The following is a 23,238-nucleotide window of genomic DNA, read 5'->3' as shown; positions in this document are numbered from 1 at the left end:
TGAATCCATGCTGACTGTTCCTGATCACTTTCCTCTCCTCAAAGTGCTTCAAAATTGATTCCTTGAGGACCTGCTCCATGACTTTTCCAGGGATTGAGGTGAGGCTGACTGGCCTGTAGTTTCCCGGATCCTCCTTCTTCCCTTTTTTAAAGATGGGCACTACATTAGCCTTTTTCCAGTCATCCGGGACCTTGCCCGATTGCCATGAGTTTTCAAAGATAATGGCCAATGGCTCTGCAATCACATCTGCCAACTCCTTTAGCACCTTCGGATACAGTGCATCTGGCCCCATGGATTTGTGCTCGTCCAGCTTTTCTAAATAGTCCTGAATCACTTCTTTCTCCACAGAGAGCTGATCACCTCCTTCCCATACTTTGCTGCCCAGTGCAGTAGTCTGGGAGCTGATCTTGTTTGTGAAGACAGAGGTGAAAAAAGCATTGAGTACATTAGCTTTTTCCACATCCTCTGTTACTAGGTTACATCCCCCATTCAGTAAGGGGCCCACACTTTCATTGACCTTCTTCTTGTTGTTAACATACCTGTAGAAACCCTTCTTGTTTCTCTTAACATCCCTTGCTATCTGCAACTCCAAGTGTGATTTGGCCTTCCTGATTTCACTCCTGCATGCCTGAGCAATATTTTTATACTCCTCCCTGGTCATTTGTCCAATCTTTCACTTCTTGTAAGCTTCTTTTTTGTGTTTAAGATCAACAAGGATTTCACTGTTAAGTCAAACTGGTCGCCTGCCATATTTACTATTTTTCTACACATCAGGATGGTTTGTTCCTGCAACCTCAAGAAGGATTCTTTAAGATACAGGGAGCTCTCCTGGACTCCTTTCCCCCTCATGTTATTCTCATGTTATTCATGAGGGGGAAATACAAGCTTTAATGACATACCCTCCCTATTTTGTTTTTCATTTGGACTGAGTAACTAGGGGGCTTCATCTGTCTTTCATTTCAAAAGTATTATCAGACTTTCATATCAATTAATTTATTCACCTGTCTGTTTTTTCACCAAAACGTCATTCATCATCAACGATGTGAGAAGATCATCATTGTTTTATTATCTGGATATAACTAAATCTTTTCATAAGACACCAATATTTTTTGTTGCTTATGGTAATATATGCATGGGGATGGCTATATCATTACAAAGACTCTCAAAATGGATATTGGTCTGTATAAGAATTGTATAAAATATTAATAAATTGATTCCCCCTTTGAACATTTGGACTCATTCCAAGAGGGCACAAATGATATCACCGTGTAAGCTGAGTGCAGATATCGGAACTCTGTAGAGCAGCCATTTGGTCTTCAGATCACATGTTTGCAAAACATGATTCATTAGTGGCTGCTTTATGATCAGATGCATGTTTTGGGAGTGGAGTTCTCCAATCTCTTTTTAAGTAACTCCTAGATCCCACCTCCATTAAGGGTGACTGATAACTAATCACCATGAGTGGGATCCACATGTGCAGTACTCAAAGAAGAGAGTGGTTACTTATTTTACAGTAACTGTGATTCTTCCAGATGTCCACACATATGAATCCCATGACCCACCTTCCTTACCCACAGCTTGGAGCCTTATAAATATGGATTCTGGTGACAAAGAAAATGAGTGGCAGTTGTGGTTGCTTCACCGTGTATGCCCTGGGTGTGGGGGGGATGTTAGAGCTCGTGTGATCCCTAGTGGACAGTACTAGTGAAAACCTTCCAATCTTCTGTGCTTGGGTGCACAGATATCGTGAGTTGGATCCACATGTGCAGATATCTTGAAGAATCACAGTTATTTTCAGGCAAGTAACCTATTTTTCTGTCAAAAGATTAATCTTTTTCTGACTTCTTTTCTCCTCCCATTGTTACTTTGTGTGTGTATGTTGTGTCTTTCTCCCTCTCTCTCTGATCAAAAACAAAATTCTGTCTTTAGTCTTTTATGTCAGTCCAGATACATGGGTAATAGTTCCTGCTGATCAGCAGGAGGAGACAGTATTCTTAGGGCAAGATCCTCAATTGGTGTAAATCAGGATAGCTCCATTAGTTTCATGACATCCAAAATCTGATTTACCTGACTAATTGTATGTAAAGTATTTACCTCTTTAACAGAGCTAGTGAACATGATGTAGGTGGAGGGTCATAGCCTTCTGATAAGAGAAGAACTTAAGTACCAAGGGACAAATCACTATGAAGATGAGTGCAATTTACTCTTATTAGTCTGGCAGTTGGATGTGCTTACTGAATAACAGAAGCCTTTGAGTTAAGATTATTGCCAACCGTGCTGCATTCCAAGGAACCATCACCTTTAATACATACTTGAGAGTTGGGAAGACTTCTCTCGGTGTGATAGGACAAGGATAAGTTCATTTCAGGCCACAGTACCAGAGAGTTCAGCATCAGGGGGTAGCCGTGTTAGTCTGTATCTACAAAAACAACAAGGAGTCTGCTGGCACCTTAAAGACTAACAGATTTATTTGGGCATAAGCTTTCGTGAGTAAAAACCTCACTTCTTCGGATGCATATGCATGTTTTTACTCACGAAAGCTTATGCCAAATAAATCTGTTAGTCTTTAAGGTGCCACCAGACTCCTTGTTGTTTTTGTAGAGTGCATCCGAAGAAGTGAGGTTTTTACTCACGAAAGCTTATGCCCAAATAAATCTGTTAGTCTTTAAGGTGCCACCAGACTCCTTGTTGTTTTTGTAGAGAGTTCAGCGTTTCCACAAGCCAGGCTAGATATGGGACTGAGTGCCAGCCACATTGATTCAATTTGCAGCAATAGCAACTTCCAGGTTCTCATAGGTATACATCCTTATGTTTCCAGATTCCTGAAAGACGTAGATCAGGGGTAGGCAACCTATGGCACCGGTGCCAAAGGCGGCACGCGAGCTGATTTTAAGTGGCACTCACACTGCCTGGGTCCTGGCCACCGGTCCAGGGGGCTCTGCATTTTAATTTAATTTTAAATGAAGCTTCTTAAACATTTTAAATCCCTTATTTACTTTACATACAACAATAGTTTAGTTATATATTATAGACGTATAGAAAGAGACCTTCTAAAAACGTTAAAATGTATTACTGGCACTCACAACCTTAAATTAGAGTGAATAAATGAAGACTCGGCACACCACTTCTGAAAGGTTGCTGACCCCTGACGTAGATAAAACTAAGTCAGTAGTTTGGCCCCCAGTTCTCATATGGGATTTGGATTTAGTACTGGTATCCACTATCTCTACAATTATTATCCTTTAAAGATTCTTTTCCTTGTATGACTAGAAGGCTTGGGCAGCTACAGGCACTCTTAGGCAAAGAGTATATGATCTTTCACCAAGATAATGTAATGCTTAGAATGTTTCTAGAGTTCAGATGCAAGACACCACTGGTTTTCCATCTCAATCAAAAGATTGCCAACTTTTGCTTGACCCTTTCTACAGAAGAAAAGAGGATTGCAATGTTAGGAAATCTATCTAGACAGGATTGATCAATGGGATCACTTTGGGTTGAGATCGGGGAAGGGAAACTTTGCTAGATATGTAAGGTGGCTACCTCTGTATCTTCAAATCATTACAAAATTGATATAGAGGATTCTAGGAAAACAGGCATTGGCAGAAAGGTATTGTGGGTGGTTGTCAAGCACTAATCTCTCTTGTACTCAAGTGGTTGAATTGCATTGGGCAGTCCCAAGCATTTAGGCTGGTATAGAAGATTAATGAGAGAAAGGGAAGGGAGAGAGAAAGGAAAATTTCCCCTACTTGTTAATATTTTTATTTTGAGATATATATCAGTCCAGATTCTACTGCTATTTAGACTGGTGTATATTCTTTATAATCAATTCTGCATAAAAATTTAGTGAAAGCTTATATTCATTTTATGATTAAAGCTGTAGGTTTACTAAAGAATAGTGTCAGTCTAGTTTCTACCAATTTTTTTCAGAATATTCAACTGAAGCCTAAGAGAGGATATCATCAAAATACTTAGAAAATTGTCTCCATCTGCTGTTTGGAAGGAACTTTAACTCAAGTGGCTGGACTGTCTTGAAGAGAAAAAGTTGATAGGTAGGGAAAATGTCCCCTTCTAATTGTAAGCAGAGGAATGGTCCCACTATTGTAGGGAACTTTCCTGGCTTATACATTACCCTGGTGGAATTGACTAGCAGAAGGATCTGAGTCCTTGCTCCAGTTCCCTTCACCCAGAGGCCTGCCTGACCTCGAGGTCTCCCCTTCCACTTTCCTGTATGTCAGAATCCTTGTAACGCCAACAAGGCTGGGCCCAGGAATCCTGGTGCGCTTGACTCCCCAATCTTGTCATGGTCACTTAGGGTGAGGAGTACCTTTCCGGGGTACTCTCTACGCACTGGATGCTTCCCTGATCCACTGATCTTACATACAGTTCAAAGCAAATACAACTTATTAAGCAGCAACTAATTTAAAAAAAATAAGGAAAAACTGGGACAGGTTAAAAGAAAACAAGTAACCCCACTTCATGGGCATGAGGAACCACAAATAGGAGTGTCTGGAATGTAAGGGAAGTTCACAGTCTGTTCTTCACATGTCCTAGGCCTCCTTCCGAGGCCTTGGCTGCACTGCGGTGATACTGCGGGTCAGACACTTGCTCTGGCAGTGGCCATATGCCCTCAGGCTCTAGGTGGCAGGACCCTTTTCCCTAAAGTGAGCCCTCCCATCAGGGTCACGATCCTCCTCCAAGGCTGGTTCACAAGACCTCTTGGCTGGTGGCATCTCCCTGTGCTGGGGCTCTGCCCAGTGTCCCCCTCGTTCTCCTCAGCTGCTCACTGCGCCTGGCTCCAGATTGCTCCAGCTCCACTCTGCCTCATCACTGCTGCTGCTCTGCCTCCAGCTCAGCTCTCTGGACTGCTCCTCTGGCTCCGCTGGCTGCTGTAGCTCTGCTTCCAGCTCAGCTCAGGCTGCTTTTATGGTTCTCTCTGGCTCGGGCTGCTGTGGCTCTGCTCCCTGGGCTGCTTCTCTTTGACTCAGGCTGCTGCTCTCTTCTTAGCTCAGCCCCACTTTGGCTCAAGATGCTGCAGTTCACATGGAGGTTGGGACCTCAGGCTCCTCACTTCCTCATTGGCCTGCGTGCCCTGTCAATCACGACCTGGAGCACTGCGTTGACCTCTCCCCATTGGCCCTGGGGACTGTCAGGGTCTTGATTTCTCATGGGCCCTTCCCCTTTCTTTTGGTACTAGTACAGGGCCAACCAACCCCCCTGACTAAGTTTCAGTAAGGGGCCAACAGTCTGCTTACATAATCTCACCATATAGAATTAGAGGTCAGTATAAAAATGAGGTATTTTAGGAAAACTTTTAAAAGAGAAGCTTGTGTACAGATAACAGAACTGAAAATGCAGACTACTTTGGATAGCTGTTTATTACTTTTGATGTATAATAATAAAAAAATACCTATTGAGGCTTAAGTTTCCAATATATACAGGGCCATAGGATTAGAATCAAATATCAAAACTTTTCTTAAATGTAATACAACTCTTCATTTTAGTTTTGAAAGGCAACTATATTTATTTTTCTAAAAAATATAGTTTAACTCTTATTTGTGACTCTAATAGGATAACAGGAAGTTTATGTTAATATTAAACTGAAAAACAGGCGTTTCATATTAGTCATTTTACAATCAACTAAAGATATGGTAATCTAATGTAATGTCATACATATAATTTTGTGTTCTTCAGGTGCTTGCTCATATCGATTCCAATTAGGTGTGTGCGCGCCGCGTGCACGATCGTCGGATAAATTTTCTACCCTAGCAACACCCGGTGAGTCGGCTGTGGAGCCCCCTGGAATGGCGCCTTCATGGCGCCGGATATATACCCCAGCCGACCCAGCGCCCCCTCAGTTCCTTCTTACCGCCCCTGGCGGTCGTTGGAACTGTGGAGCGCGGCATAGCTGTTTTCCACTCTCCCTAGCTTATCCAGTTAATTCTTATAGATGGTTGTAGTTACAGTTGTATGTTCTTTAGATTAGTTATTCCTGTTCATAGTTCATTGTTAAATAGTTGTAAATAGTTAGCGGGGGTTAAGGGGGTTGCTTCTCCCCCTTTTCCCCCGGCGCATAGCCGGGCTCATGCCCAAGGCTCCTGGCTTTAAGCCGTGCGCGTCCTGTGCTAAGCCTATGCCAACGGGAGATCCGCACGACTTGTGTCTGAAGTGTTTAGGAGAGTCCCACCAAACAGATAAGTGCAAAATCTGTAAGGCTTTCAGACCCAGGACCAAAAAGGAGCGGGACTTTTGACTCAAGCAGTTATCATGGAGGCGGCACTTAGCTCAGATCCTCCCTCGGTGTGCCAAGTTCCAGCACCGAGCGCTTCGGTACGCAGCGCCCCTGCGGCACCTACCGGTACTACACCGCGAGCAGACGCGGATAAGGCCTCGCGGCACCGTCCTCCTTCGGCACCGCGTCTGCCGCAAGTGTCTTGGCGCCGGTCACTGTCTCCGGGACATAAGAGATCCCGCAAGACACAGGAGGCTGCTGTCCTACAGACACCGGCTCCCTCGGTACCAGTGGTAGAGCCGCGTCCGCCGCTAGAGCGACAGAAGTCGCAGATATTGTCTACACCGTTGACTCCGGCACCGGGGCTGTTGAGTCCGGTGCGGACTGGCTCACCACCACGATCCGTGGTGGAGCCCTGTCTCCCGTCTACCCCGGAGACCTTTGCGACAGTGAAGGACCTCATCGCTCTCATGGAGCCGGCGCCATCTCAACCCGCGGCACCGCCCGTCCTTCGGTCAGTGCAATCCAGGGGCAAGCCTGCCTTGGTACGCCCGCCGTCTCCGAGCGAGGACTCGCGGCACCGCTCCAGGTCTTGGAGCAGGTCCCGACGCCGCTCGCAGTCCCGGCGCCGACTTTCACCCCGGCACCATTCGTACTCGCGGCCTAGGTCCTCTTCACGGCACCGATCTACGTCTCGGCACTGTCGGGATCATCGGTACCGATCGGAGTCGCGACGTAGCTCTCGGCACCGGTATGAGTGCCGCTCCAGTTCAAGGGGCTGCTCCCGGCATCACGTCTACAGGCGGTCGTCGTCGTCTTGGTCCAGATCTGGATCTCGGCACCAACGGCACCGATCTTGATCACGATACCACTCACCGGCACCACGCGGGGACCGTTCGCCTGCGGACTGGCACCAATCGGCACCGTATCATACGGAGCCTATTCAGACGTGTTCGGCACCGCCTTGGCCCTCGAGATCAGCGTCTCGCACCTCCAACGGCACTTTGTGATCAGCATATCCTCCTCAGGGTCAAGCTGCCGCTGACTTGGGTCACTGGCAGGAGGGGACAGAGGACCCTGCGCAGGACCCTACGCATTGGTCTTTCTGGACTTTGTGGGCGTATCACCAAGCGCAAGGGGCTCCACCATCAGCCTCTCGCTTGGCACGCTCTTAGCCCAGAGTCCTGGAGGCCACCATCTCCTGTCCTCCCCCAGGGGGCATGGAGGCTCCCGTGCCTACACCTCAGGCCCTAGATCCCAGGGCAGGAGACCCTCCGATTCAGGGACCCTTAGAACCAGACCCCCCTTTGGACCCCTTGCCCCCGGAGGCATCCTCATCTTCCCCGGATGAGGCAGTGGCAGGCACATCAGCCTCGGGCCCACCCCCAATAGATCTTCGTGCCCACCAGGACCTATTACGTAGGGTGGCATGTAATATGGACCGCCAGGCGGAGGAGATAGTAGAGGTGCAGGACCCGGTGGTGAGCATCCTGTCGGCTGATGCCCCATCCCGGGTGGCGTTACCACTGATTCGGACGATTTAGGCTAATGCCACTACCATATGGCAAACCCCTGCCTCCATCCCACCCACAGTCAGAGGGGTAGAAAGAAAGTACTTCGTCCCATCCAAGGACTATGAGTACTTACATATGCACCTTCCACCGTGTTCACTGGTCGTGTCCTCGGTAAACACAAGAGAGCGTCATGGTCAGCAGGCGGTGGTGCCCAAATCGAAGGACGCTAAACGCTTCGATTTGTTTGGGCGTAAAGTGTACTCCGCTGGGGGTTTGCAGCTCAGAGCCGTGAACCAACAGGCGCTCTTGAGCCGCTACAGTTACAACTCATGGAACTCCATGGGTAAATTCAAAGAGTTGGTTCCCCAGGACTCAAGAGAGGAGTTCGGGGCCTTAGTGGAGGAAGGCAAGGAGGTCCTAGCCACCTTCTTACAAGCCTTTTTGGACATAGCGGACTGTGCCGCCAGGACTCTAGCATCGGGCATAGCCATGCGACGCGTCTCCTGGCTCCAGGTTTTGGGCTTGCCGCCAGAACTGCAGCAGACCCTGCAGGATTTGCCGTTCGAGGGCCAGGGACTGTTCTCGGATAAGACGGACTCTCAATTGCAGAGCCTCAAGGACTCGAGAACCATCATGCGCTTCCTGGGGATGCATGTCCCAGGGCCCCAGTGAAGACCCTTTAGGCCCCAGCCGCAAAGGTTCTACCCTCCCCCGCCTCGTCCGAGACAGGACTTTCCCAGAAGGCGGGGTCGAGGTGGTAGACGAAGGTCAACCGCCCCTCAACCCGGTCAGAACCAGGGCCCGCCTAGGCCACCTTCAGGTCCTAGACAAAACTTTTGAAGGTGCGCTCGAGGACGGCGCCCCAGCCACTACCCAGGATCCATCTCCCTCCTTTTGGGATCGCCTCTCCCGTTTCCACTGTGCTTGGTCCTTTATAACCTCGGACCGTTGGGTCCTTCGCACGGTGGAGAGGGGATACGCTCTCCAGTTCTCTTCATTCCCCCCTCCCACTCCCCCTCCCCGTCCCTCTTCAGGGACCCTTCTCACGAGCATCTCCTTATACAGGAGGTTTTTGGCCTCCTCGCTATGGGGGCCATAGAGGAGGTGCCCCTGGAATTAAGGGGCAGGGGGTTCTACTCCCACTACTTCCTGATCCCCAAGTCAAAAGGGGGTCTGCGACCCATTTTAGACTTATGCGGACTCAACAAATTCATAGTAAAGTTGAAGTTCTGCATGGTCTCCTTGGGGTCCATCATCCCCTCCCTGGATCCTGGAGATTGGTTTGCCGCCCTCGACATGAAGGACGCATATTTTCATATAGCAATCTACCCCCCACACAGGCGTTTCCTTCGATTTGTAGTAAACGAGATGCACTACCAATTTGCCGTCCTTCCCTTCGGCTTGTCCGCGGCTCCGAGAGTGTTCACAAAATGTATGGCTGTCGTGGCAGCATACCTTCGTCGACAGAGGATACAGGTGTTCCCGTATCTAGATGACTGGCTGGTGCACAGCCATACCAGGGAGCAAGTTCAAGCTCACATCCAGATAATACTGCAAACATTCCACGAGTTAGGCATTCTGCTCAACAAGGAGAAGTCCACTCTGGAGCCAACCCAGAGAATAGAGTTAGTCTTAGACTCCAGACTCGCCCGAGCTCTTCTGCCAGACGCTCGGTTTCACACCATCACAAACATCATCCACAGACTCCAGGTCTTCCCGATTACCACAATAAGGACGTGCCTCGGCCTGTTGGGACACATGGCCTCTTGTACTTATGTAACCAGGCATGCCAGACTTCGGCTTCGCCCACTTCAGGCCTGGGTATCGTCGGTGTACCATCTTTATCGGGACAACCTGAGCATGGTAGTCACGGTGCCGAACTTGGTCTTGACCTCTCTCACTTGGTGGCTGGATCACAAGGCGTTTGCGCAGGAGTGCCATTTCACGCCCCACAACCCTCCCTGCACCTGGTCACAGATGCTTCGTCCCTAGGTTGGGGCGCTCACCTCGGGGAGCACCATACCCAGGGCCTGTGGACCGCATTCCAACTAGCTCTGCACATCAATGTTCGAGAGCTGATGGCGGTGCGCCTAGCCTGTCAGGCATTTCTGGGTCTCCTGCATGGCCGTTGTGTGTCAGTCCTCACAGACAACACCACGGCCATGTTCTGCATCAACAAGCAAGGAGGAGCCCGGTCGTCTCTCCTATGCCAAGAGGCCATTCGCCAGTGAGAGTTCTGCATTGTCCACTCGATACATCGCACGGCATCGTTCCTCCCTGGAGCCCAGAACACTCTAGCGGACCGTCTCAGCGGGTCCTTCCAGACGCACAAGTGGTTGATTCGTCCAAACATCATCTATTCCATCTTCCAGAGGTGGGGATTTCCCCAGGTCGACCTGTTCGCATCTTGAGCCAACAGGAAGTGCCACGCGTTCTGCTCCCTACAAGGGCGATCTCCGGGCTCCCTGTCGGATGCTTTCCTTCTGACGTGGAAAGACCAGCTGTTCTATGCTTTTCCTCCATTCCCACTGGTCCACAGGGTACTGCTCAAGCTACGCAGAGACCAGGCACATATGATTCTAGTCGCTCCAGCTTGGCCAAGGAAGCACTGGTACACCATGCTTCTGGAGCTATCGGTTCAAACTCCGATGATGCTTCCCTTGTGCCCAGACCTCATCTCTCAGGACGACGGCCGACTCTGTCACCCCGACCTGCAATCGCTCCACCTCACGGCGTGGATGCTCCATGGCTGAATCGGACAGAGCTACAATGCTCACATCTAGTGCAGCAGATTCTGCTGGGAAGTAGAAAGCCTGCTACACGGACCACTTACTTAGCCAAGTGGAAACGGTTCTCCTGTTGGTGCGAGGATCGGGCCACGCCCCCCTTGCAGGCATCTATTCCTTTTATACTCAAATATCTCCTATCCCTGAAACAGCAGGGTTTGGCGATATCTTCAATCAGGGTGCACCTGGCCGCTATATCGGCTTTCCACCCAGGAGAACTCGCTTCCTCGGTCTTCTCTAACCCGATGGTCGTCAGATTCCTCAAAGGCTTAGACTGGCTGTACCCACAGCAACGACAACCCGTTCCGGCGTGGGACCTCAACCTGGTTCTCTCCAAGTTCACAGGACCCCTGTTCAAGCCATTGGCTACTTGCTCACTCCTGTACCTATCTTGGAAGACAGCCTTCCTCGTAGCCATCACTTCAGCAAGGCGCGTTTCTGAAATCAGGGTGCTCACGTCTGAGCCTCCATACACAGTTTTCCACAAAGACAAGGTGCAGCTCTGCCCCCACCCTGCCTTTCTCCCCAAGATAGTTTCAGCTTTTCATGTGAACCAGGATATATTTCTCCCGGTCTTCCATCCTAAGCCGCACGCTACCCGTCGAGACCAGCGTATGCATTCCTTGGACGTACGCAGGGCCCTGGCTTTCTATATTGAGCGTACAAAGCCGTTTAGGAAGACGACATAACTCTTCGTTGCAGTGGCCGACCGGATGAAAGGCTTACCCGTCTCCTCACAATGTCTCTTCTCTTGGATCACATCCTGCATTCGTGCTTGCTACGACCTGGCCGGTGTCCCGACGCCGCGCCTCACCACCCACTCCACGAGGGCCCAAGCCTCCTTGACTGCCTTCCTGGCTCATGTCCCGATCCAGGACACTTGTAAAGCGGCGGTTTGGTCATCGGTCCACACCTTCGCCGCTCACTATGCGCTGGTACAGCAGTCCAGAGATGATGCTGCATTCGGATCAGCGGTTTTGCACACAGCGATGTCTCACTCCGACCCCACTGCCTAGGTAAGACTTGGTAGTCACCTAATTGGAATCGATATGAGCAAGCACTCGAAGAAGAAAAAATGGTTACTCACCTTTGTAACTGTTGTTCTTCGAGATGTGTTGCTCATATCTATTCCAAACCCGCCCTCCTTCCCCACTGTCGGAGTAGCCGGCAAGAAGGAATTGAGGGGGCACTGGGTCGGCTGGGGTATATATCCGGCGCCATGAAGGAACCACTCCAGGGGGCTCCACAGCCGACCCACCGGGTGTTGCTAGGGTAGAAAATTTATCCGACGATCGTGCATGCGGCGCGCGCACACCTAATTGGAATGGATATGAGCAACACATCTCGAAGAACAACAGTTACAAAGGTGAGTAACCGTTTTTTCTTCAAAATATGTTATCCATATGTATTTAAATTCTGGTGCACATGCACCACATATGTATGAAACCAGATTCTTTTGAGTAGCATTGTACATTGGGACTGTGCCTGTGTCCTATGCATATCCCAGCACTGAGTAGCTGAGGGTATAAAGCATGGGGCAGCTGCAGCCACTCTCCAGTTCCTTCTTACCATCCATGCTGCAAGATGGAAAACCCTCAGTGTTCACTGTTTGATTTATCTTCTAGTTAGTTATAGTTATTAGTTTATTCTTTTAGTTCATCAGCAGAGAGTGAGCAGAAGGTCTTAGGGAAGTCAGCAGGCCAGACTATCTCGACAACCAGGACTGGCCCACAACATTTTGGCACCTAAGGCGGGGAGCTCAAATGACGCCCCCATGCCCCCTCGCTTGGGCCAAAACTTTTAAAGGTCTCAATTCTGCGTTCTTCCTGTTCTACTCCTCTCATGATACTGCTCTGCTACCTACCCTAATAAAGGAAAACTAATAACTTAAAATGCCTTGTTCAAAAATTTTAAGTTTCAGAGTAGCAGCCGTGTTAGTCTGTATCTGCAAAAAGAAGAACAGGAGTACTTGTGGCACCTTAGAGACTAACAAATTTATTAGAGCATAAGCTTTCATGGACTACAGACTACTTCTTCGGATGCCACAAGTACTCCTGTTCTTCTTTTTGCAAAAATTTTAAGTAACACTTAACTTTCAAATGCCTGAACAGCAAATGTAACTTTTCTTGTCTGCATAGTAAACACTGGCGTATTTATCTGTTTGAATAATCAAAGTGGTGTTTTCCGTGCCTTCTTGGTTGCAAAGATTTGAACTGTTTCCTGAAGGTCCACAGTCTGGGCCAGCTCATGCTCTATTGAGATGGTTGCAAGGCCGACAAGCCTCTCCTGTGTCATTGTGGAACATAGATGTGTTTTTATTAACTTCAGCTCAGAAAAGCTGTGTTCTCCACTGGCAACTGTTACAGGAAGTGTTAGAGGTATGCGCAGAGCAACAAAAGCATTTGGGAAGAGGGTGATCATCTTATTTGTGCACATATATTCCAGAACAGCCTTTGGAGTTGATCCTGCTGAAATGTATTTTGAAAGGGCTTTCAGTTCATCACCTAACTCACTCGCATCAATATCACACATGTCATCATTGTCAACACTGTCTCTAGTGCCCTGCATTGCTGGTGTAGGTCTTCTTCAGGTATAGTGAGGAGTTATGGAAAATCATACAACATCCCAAATATACTGCTGTGTTCCTTGAGCTGCATGAAACGTTCTTCAACTGACTGTATTGCACAATCTAGCACCTGGTTAAAGAATTCAACTTTGAATTGTTGTTTGGGGTCTCTTATGGGATTATCTCGTGCCTTGTAATCAAAATGTCTTCTTCTTCAGTGACTCTTGTATTCTTGAATGGGTGGGAAAATAGCTTCAGTGTGAAGTTCCTCTGCCAACTTCTGTGCACTCTTCAGAACGTTTTGAAATCCCTCATCTGACTGGTAAGACTGTAGGTATGACCTTGCTTTGTCCAGTTGTTCCATTGCTCCAGATATATCAAGGTCAACACCTTGGAGTCTCTTGCTTACAACATTCATGCCACAACACTAAGCCACACAGAAATTTGAAGTTATGTATGTTTCTGGTGATTCCATTTCCCTTTGCTACTGTTCTCCCATGAACAGTTCCTGTCATAGCATTATCCTCCATAATGGCAACTATAGCATCATCTATCTTCCCAATTTGGTGTTTGATAGGCTTTATCGCCTCCACTCAACTTTCCCATCGTGTGGCACTCAGTGGTTTCAGTGTCAGAGAGGATGTTCCCAGATGTTGCTTCAAAATTTGCCATCGATGAGTTGATGCAGAGAAATTACATTAAAAAATTCAGCAGCCTCACTAGAAGCTGATGCTGCATCACTGACCACCAAGTTCAATGAATGAGAACTGCATGGGACAAAAAAAGCTTGAGGGTTTAACTCTCGGATCCGTGTCTGCACTCCTCTATTCTTTCCTCTCATGTTGGCATCATTATTGTAGCCCTGACCTTTCATGTCAACAATCGCAATTCCCGTATCTTCCAGCTTTTAAAAAAGCACATTTGTCATACCATGTAGTATCATCAATGTCAATAAATTCTAGAAAATGCTCTCTGACAGTCACCATTGCAGGGACATTTTCACTAGGTTCTGTTGTTGTTACAAAACGCACCGTTAAAGTCATTTGTTCTGTATGGCTGATGTCAGGTGTGCAGTCCAGAACAACAGAGTAATATCTTGTATCAGAGGGGAAGCTGTGTTAGTCTGAATCTGTAAAAAGCAACAGAGGGTCCTGTGGCACCTTTAAGACTAACAGAAGTATTGGAGCATAAGCTTGCGTCTGATGAAGTGGGCATTCACCCACGAAAGCTTATGCTCCAATACTTCTGTTAGTCTTAAAGGTGCCACAGGACCCTCTGTTGCTTTTTACAGAGTAATATCTTGTTGACTTCAGATCTGTCACAATTTTCTGTTTGACTTTTGTTGCCAGTAACTGTATGATCTCATTTTGAATTGTTTTTCCAAGGCAGCAGTTTCTCACACCATTGGTATGTGAGACTGCTATCTGTAGGAATCAGCTACATCAGATGGGCTTTTTTTAGCAAAGTTGGACCTCTCGCTGCTGCAGGTAGCACAGTCCTACAGATAACATTTTCACACACACATATATGTATGAAACTGCAAAATATAGGGATGTGCTACCGATAACACTGCAATGTGAAGAAGCTAATTCCTACAGGAAGCAGTTTCTCACACCACCGGTATGTGAGACTGCTATCTGTAGGAATCAGTTACATCAGATGGCCTTCACATTGCAGTGTTACTGGTAGCACATATGTGTATGAAACTGCAATCTGTAGGACTGTGCTACTCACAGCAGTGACAGGTCCAACTTTGCTAAAAAAGGTATTTCAAGCAGTCTCACATGTAAAACCAACCTGATAGCTTTCTTTAACGGTGTAACAAGCCTACAAGCAGTAGATGTGGTACATCTTGCCTTTAGTAAGGCTTTTGATACTGTCTCCCATGACCTTCTCATAAACAAACTATGGAAATGAAACATAGATGGACCTACTGATAAATAAGATGGGCATAACAAGTGGGGTTCTCCAGGGATCACTTCTGAATAAGTTTCTATTCAAAATCTTAATGATTGAGATAATGGCATAGAAAAATGATAACAGTTTTCAAGCATGTACAAATAACGTAGCATCTTTTTACAGAAGCTATTTCTTACAATCTATACGTATCACTAACTGCTACAGATAGCACATTTCTACACGTAGCAATTTCACATATACTATAGTGCAAGAAACTGTAGGCATTTGCTACATCAGGTAGCAGTTTAATACAATAGCAGCTTCACTGTTCTAACATTGTAACTCCTGTTTGCCTCCCAACATTTTAAATTGTTCATTACACTTGTTTTAATAAGATTCCATATTGTAACTAAAACCCCATTTTAAAATGCTTACTCCATTTTGCAAAACCCTGCTGTAACCTCATTAACTTAGTTCAGTGGATGGTTAACAATGCATTATAAGAAGTTTGATCCCATGACCACAACCACCCCTGTCTGACCTGTTTGGTACCCAGCATACACTGCCAAACCAAAGCTTCCCAAAATACAGTGGGTGGACAGTGGGATATCTATTCATGGTGCACCTCACTCTGAATCTATACAAGTGCTTCTGGTGAGTATCCTGACTACTGAGGCAATGAGTCCAGGAGGCACGCACACAAGTGACATAATAACCATAGTGACTCTATGGTGACATAACTTGAGTTAACCCACACTTAAACTGTAGGTATGGCTTTAGGTATATTAAATGTTTGGGAGTATGAGGGTAGACTAAGATTCATTCAGGTGTTTAGGCTCAAGGCATTGGAACTGGCCTTAGTGCACCCTACAGGCTCAGGAACAAACAGGCACAAAAAAGATATCATTTATTTATTAAAATTTCTTGACTCAAGGGTGTATAACTCATGATTTTAGAATTCTTGTGGTTGTAAAGGTATCTTGGGGTTGTAGATGTGTGTTCATTATATTTTGAAATGAAAAACCATGAATGGGTTGAACAAAGAATTAGATCAGTCCCTTAGGATAAGTAGATTGGCTATTAGCCAAGATAATCAGGGATGTAGGCTTATGCTCTGCATGTCCCTAAAACATTCTTTGACTGCCAGATGCTGGGAGTGGACAATGGGATGGTTCACTGAGTCATTGCCTGGTCTGATCATTCCCTTAGAAGCACCTGGCATTGGCCACTGTCACAAGACAGGATACTAGATTAGGTGGACTGTTGGTCTGACCACCAATGTTTACACCATTGGTAGATTGATTCAAAACAAAGTTTTGACAATACGCCAGAAATTCAGTCAGAGTGGAAGTCAGATGATCCAACAGAATAAACATCTGCTCTAAAAATGAGAAGAAAAAATTAGAATTAAAAATTCAGGGAATTGAGGGAATCCCAGCAGCAGATGAGACAATTTGGGAAACTGCTCAGAGATTCTATGCATTCAGATACAGTGATAAGGGATTCTTTGTTTCTGAGGGGATATATGTAAAATGTTTCACTGAGTTAAGTCTTAGGGATTATCTACACTGGCAAGTTAAAGCGCTTTAACTTGCTGGCTCAGGGGTATGAAAAATCATGCCCTCCTCCCCCCACGAGTGCAGCAAGTTTGAACGCTTTAAAGCGCTAGTGTGGACAGGCTTGGCTCCCAGTGCTCGGAGCTAATCCCCTCGTCGAGGTGGCTTACCAGGAGCACTGGCACCCGCGACAGTGCTTTGAGCTTTGTAATGTAGACATAGCCTCAGTAGGTTAGATCAGAAAAAGAGGAGATGCATTGACTAGGCATTGGGATGCATGTGCCTTTAAGAACCCAGCCCTGTGCCTGTGCCTTTAAGAACCCACCCTGGGAAGCCAATGCTGAGAGGTGCTGTCTGTAAGAGGGGAAATAAAAAAGCGCCTCTGCCCCCCCATCATTTTTGCAAACACTGGTCTCTCAGTCACACTGTGGTAACTGCTACCTCCTGTGCCCCTGCCTGTGCACCTAAATAAGGGGCCTGATTTTCAAAAACACTGATCTCGCAGCAGCTTTCACTGATGTCTGTAGGAGATAGTGCGTGCTCAGCGTTTTTAAATTCAGGCCCTTTATCTAGGTGTGTAAATATAGTTAAGACTCAACAGTCTTACATAAGCACCCATTTTTGAAAATAATGGTTTTCGAGCCATAGCATTAGAAATGGTGATACTAAACCAAATGCAAGATTAGTTTTTCCTTCTTTATTTTCCCCTCAGATATAGGCAGGAATTTAGCTTTTGTCTAACATTTATTTTCTGTCACCTATCTCCACAAAGCAGCTTGAATTCTCTTTTGACAGTATTGTAATGATGGAATGTTAACTGGTGCAACCTAAACATAATTTAACTCAACAGTAATATGACAGTTTGATGGTTCTTAATCTGTTCAGTATTATATATTGAAAAAGTGATATCTCCTAAGTACAAATCAATTTACTATGGAAAGTACTCAGAGAATACTCCCTAATCTTTCTAGAGCTGCCTGCTAAATGTGAAATTTGTGGATACAAATAAAATATCCATAGATGGTACTATCTAATACAGAAGAACACATTTTATATTCCAAAAATTTGACAGATAAGATATTGAAGATCTATGCTTTTGACAAATCAGAATGATCTGTTTGTGTTTTGAATACTGGAATTTTAGGACTCTATATAAATTATTGACTGTTTTTGAAAATAAAATAATTTTTGTAAAAGCTCAAGTTAGTAATTTTCTAAAAGAGTAGAGTAAAAATGCTATTTATCCACTATGTTGAGCTATACTATTATATAGCAGATTATGGACAAATTTGGAACTCTGCATATAATTTGAGAAAATGAATGATGTACGAGGAGTTCTGATGGAAAGAATCCTGAGGCTAAGGGCTGGTCTACACTACTGCAGTAAATCGATCTAATTTATGCAACGTAAGTTACGTGAATAGCATAAATGAAGTTGATGTCGTTAGATCCACTTACCGCAGTGACTACACTGCACTGTGTTGATCGGAGAGTGTCTCCATCAACTTCCCTTACGCTTCTTGGGGAAGTGGAGGACACAAATCAATGGGAGAGTGCTCTCCCATTGATTTAGGGTGTCTTCACCAGACCTGCTACATCAACACTTACTATATTGATTGCAGCATTGCCAATCTACTGGTAAGTGTAGACATGCCCTAAGTAGCTGGATGGGTTGGGGGTTCTGAGGGGGGCAGTCAGGGGGCGGGAAGTGGGAGGGGGTGGATGGGGCGGGGGCCAGGCTGTTTGGGGAAGCACAGCCTTCCCTACCCGGCCCTCCATACAGTTGTGCAACCCCGATGTGGCCCTCGGGCCAAAAAGTTTGTCCACCCCTGCTATAGAGCTTCCTCTACCTCTTTAGGGAGATTACTCTACAGCTGAGTATCTCGTTCCAGTATTTTCCCCCTTGATATTCAGGCTGAAATTTTCTCCATAATTCCATCCCATTGCTTCTAATTACAGCCTTGTGTACCAGCCAGAATAATCGCTCACCATCCTTGAAATATGAAACTGCTTCTGTGTGCTTTTTTAGTTATTATGTAGCCAAACAACATACATCTAACCCTCTTAATTGTTCCTCATAATTCAGTCCCACCAGGTGTCTGATAATCATTGTTCTTCTGTGAAATTCCTCCAACTTCTCTGTTTTTTCCGGTAATGGGGTGCCGAGAGCTGAATACAATTTTCCAGCTGTGATTGCACCAGATATCTGTGAAGCAATACTTTTATATGTGTGTCCAAAATTGCATGGGCAGTTTTTTGCGGCTATATTACACTGTGAAATTTACATCTAATTTGCTCAGAATTGCCCCAAAGTCTTTCATAACATAAGAATGGCCATACTGGATCTGACTAAAGATCCATCTAGCCCAGGATTGTGTCTTCTGACAGAGGCCAATGCCAGCTGCTTCAGAGGGAATGAATGGAACAGGTAATTATCAAGTGATCCATCCACTGTTGCCTGTTCCCAGCTTCTGGCAAACAAAGGCTAGAGACGCCATTCCTGCCCATCCTGGCTAAGAGCCATTGATGGATCTATCCTCCATGAATTTATCTAGTTATAGTCTTGGCCTTCACAACATTCTCTGGCAAAGAGTTCCACAGGTTGACTGTGTGTTGTGTGAAGAAATACTTCCTTTTGTTTGTTTTAAACCTGCTGCCTATTAATTTCTCTTGGTGACCCCTAGTTCTTATATTACGAGGAGTATAAAATACTTTCCTATTTACTTTCTCCATACTAGTCATGATTTTATAGACCTCTGTCATATCCCCTCTTAGACATTTCTTTTCCAAGCTGAAGAGTCCCAGTTTTATTAATCTCTCCTCATATAGAAGCTATTCCATACCCCTAATTTTTTTGTTGCCCTTTTCTGTACCTTTTCTAATTTCTATATATCTTTTTTGACATGGGGAGACCAGATCTTCACGCAGCATTCAAGATGTGGGCATTCCATGGATTTATATAGAGGCAATATGATATTTTCTGTCTTACTAGCTATGCCTTTCGTAATAATTCCCAACATTCTGTTAGCTTTTTTGACTGCCACTGCACATTGAGTGGATGTTTTCAGAGAACTATCCACAGTGACTCCAGGATCTCTTTCTTGAGTGGTAACAGCTAATTTAGACCCCACCATTTTATATATATAGTTGGGATTATGTATTTTGCAATGTGCATTACTTTGCATTTATCAACACTGAATTTCATCTGCCATTTTGTTGCCCAGTCACCCAGTTTTGTAAGATCCCTTTGTAACCAGAAGCAGATTTACCATGAAACAAACCGTGCAGTGGCACAGGGCGCCCAACGACAGGGAGGCCCCCAAAATGCAGGACAAATCTCAACATGCTCCTGAGCCCCAGCTGGCCACAGGGCTCAGGCAGGCAGGTTGCCTGCATGCTGTGGCTGGTGGCCCCACGCCGCTCCCGGAAGCGGCCGGCTGCTGGCACGTCTCTGTGTGTCCTTGGCCAGGGGGAGTTGGCTCCACATGCTGCCCCCACCCCAGGCAGCAATGGAGACCCGCTGTTCCCCCTCCCCCCAAAGGGTGCTCAGAGATGTGCCAGCAGCAGGGTTAAGGTGGCTCCCTGCCCGCTCTGCCTCCCTCCCTCCCTCCGTGCCATGCTGCTCCTGGAAGCATCCAGCATGTCCTTGCGGCTCTTGGGAGGGGTTGTGTTTCTCCCCCTAGGGGGAACTGTGGCTAATGGGAGCTGCGGGGGGCGGAACCTAAGGGCAGTAGTGCGTGGAGACCCGCTGGCCCCCCCGCCTAGGAGCTGCTGCCAGAGAGGTGTGTGTGCCAGTTGCTTTGGGAACTACGCTGCCTGAGATAAACGCTGCCCCTCTCCCACACTCTAAACCCCTTCCCCAGCCCAGAGCCTGCACCCCACACCCAAATTCCCTCCCAGAGCCCTACTGCTGCACCCCATCCCAAACCCCAAACCCCAGCCCAGAGCCTGCACCCAGCACCCCCTCCTACACCCCAACCCCCAGCCCAGAGCCCGCACCCAGCACCCAAATTCCCCCCCAGAGCCTGACTCCCGCACCCCATCCACAACCCAACCCCCATACCTGAGCCCGCACCCAGCACCCAAACTTCCTCCCAGAGCCTGACTCCTGCACTCCCTCCTGCACCCCAACCCCCTGCTCCAATCAAGGTACCTCACTTTATTTTCATTTACTTCCCATTACTTATAATATAGGAGGAGGAGGAAGAGAAAAGGAATGAAAAGCGGGGTGGGGGGAGATAAGAGAGAATGTTCTTTTTCTTGGCTGGGTCCTGGGGGGTTGGGGGTAGGGCGAAAATGAAGCTGAGCACAGGGCCCCACTAACTCTAAATCCGCCATTGTTTGTAACTCTTTGCAGTCTCCTTTGGACTGAACTATCTTGAGTAGTTTTGTATCATCTACAAATTTTGCCACCTCACTGTTTACCCTTTTTTCCAGATCATTTATGAATAAGTTGAACAGTAAAGGTCCTAGTACAGACACCATTGTTTACCTCTCTCCATTCTGAAAGCTGACCATTTATTCCTAACTACTCTATCAACATTGGATCTACCTTGTCCATATGCTTGTGGACCCCTTCAAAAATTCTAGTAGATTGGTGAGGCATGATTTCCCTTTACAAAAGCCATATTGATACTTCCCCAACAAATCACATTTGTCTATGTGTCTGGCAGTTCTGTTCTTTACTATAGTTTCAACCAGTTTGCCCGGTACTGAAGTTAGGCTTACTGGCCTGTAATTGTCGGTTTCGCCTCTGGAGCCTTTTTAAAAAATTGGTGTCACATTAGCTATCCTCCAATCATCTGGTTCAGAAGCTGATTTAAATACATACCATAGTTAGTAGTTCTGCAATTTCACATTTGATTTCCTTTTTTGGTCCTCTTACTATGTTTTTTAGTTTGGGGTATATATTTAAGTTGAGCTTCTGTTATGGTGTCTTTAAAAGTTTCCATGAAGCTTTCAGGGATTTCACTGTTGGCACTGTACCTTTTAATTTCTGTTTAACTAACTTCCTCATTTTTGTGTAGTTTCCCTTTCTGAAATTAAATGCTACCATGGTGGGCTGTTGTAGTGTTTTTCCCTCCACAGGGATGTTAAACTTAATTATATTATGGTCACTTTTACCAAGTGGTTCAGCTATATTCACCTCTTGGACCAGATCCTGTGCTCCACTTAGTACTAAATCAAGAATTGCTTCTCCCCTTGTGGGTTCCAGGACTAGCAGCTCCAAGAAGCAGTCATTTAAGATGTCAACATTAGTACTTCTGTGTATCTACCTCACATTGAATCCCTGCATTTCAGATTATATTTCCCAGAATTAGCCAAAATTAATATATCTTCTGTCCATATTTCTAACTGCCTTTTTAGTATTTTCTGTGTCTCACTTGTTTTAAGAACTTCTGATTTAGTATTTCATTAATGTGCTCTTCCAGATAATTAATGAAGATTTTTAAATAAGACTAGACCTAACAATGATTTCTATGGTGCCCCTCCTAGATAACTTTGTCAACATTATTTATCACTACATTTTATTTAGTCTTTGAGTTGGTTTTCAGTCCGTATGATAGTGCTTCTTCTGTCCATGCCAGTTTGAAACATCCTGTAAAATATGATTTCATGAGACAGTGCATCAAATGCTTTGCTAAAATCTAAATATCTTCTGCTGCATATCATTAATCTACTAATTTTGTAATTAAATCAAACAAAAGCAGGCAACATTTCATTTTTATAAGTTATATACATTTTATAAATGCTGTTTACTGTTAATGATTCTATTAACTATAGAAACTTAACTTCATTATATTCCGATCAGGGTTTCTAATTACATTGTCATGCTTTTCTACTAGTGTTCCCCTTTTATAGATACGGTATTTGTCAGTATTTTAGGACCTTTTCCAATGTGTGCTTTTCTGTCTGTTTCTTCATGGATAGCTGTCTATATGTAAACAATCTGCAATTTGAGAAACCTTGAAGAAAACTAGCCAGTCTTTTCCAAAGCAATCATGGAAAGCTCTGTTCACTTCAAAACATGGAAATATTATCTGTGATGACTTTTCTTCTTTCATTACTATTCATGTGGTTATATGGGGTTTGCTATTCACTTGATCCACTGAAGTCAGTGGAGCTGATCTTCAGCTGGTATAAATTGTCATAACTCCGCTAACTTCAATTTTTATCAGCTGAGGATCTGCCTCAGTATTCAGAAAAAAAATGCTTGTACAGTAAATGTGGGATACCAATTTCACTTACAAATAGTGTGTTTTGAACAGTTGCATTTGGAGTTGTGAAGAATTCTAAATAAGTTTCAAGAATCAGTAAAATTGCATGTTCTTCTTTGAGTGGTTGCACATGTCCATTCCGATTTAGGTGTGCGCTCACCCCGAGCACAGCTGTCAGAATTTTTTTCTCTAGTTGTATCCAGAGGGGCAGCCCAGAAATAGGCAGAGGCAGCTGGTCCAACCCCCCTTGCCGATGATGAGTGGTTTACAGACTGCAGTCTGCCCCAGTGAGTGGGGACTAGATGGTGACTGGCAGTAGCCACTGAGGCAAGGTGGGGATAGAGAGTTGGGGGTTCCTCTGGGTGGGGAGACCCAGATTGTGGGTTACTGCTGGGGGCAGAACCCTGATGTAGAGGGGCACCGGGATCTGGGAGGGACATGGGGGCCGGCGGCAGGCGAGACACCGACCT

General features: G+C 45.9%; 1 protein-coding gene across 1 annotated transcript in view; it reads left to right on the top strand.

Annotated features, from left to right (window-relative positions):
* Positions 1–23,238, top strand: part of EML6 (EMAP like 6) — a 352,965-nt gene that overhangs the window by 67,557 nt on the left and 262,170 nt on the right. The window lies entirely within an intron of this gene.

This window comes from Trachemys scripta, chromosome 3 (assembly GCF_013100865.1).
Source record: "Trachemys scripta elegans isolate TJP31775 chromosome 3, CAS_Tse_1.0, whole genome shotgun sequence".
Classification (NCBI taxonomy): domain Eukaryota; kingdom Metazoa; phylum Chordata; order Testudines; family Emydidae; genus Trachemys; species Trachemys scripta.
The sequence above is the reverse complement of the archived record's forward strand: the minus strand, read 5'-3'. Positions and strand labels throughout refer to the sequence as shown.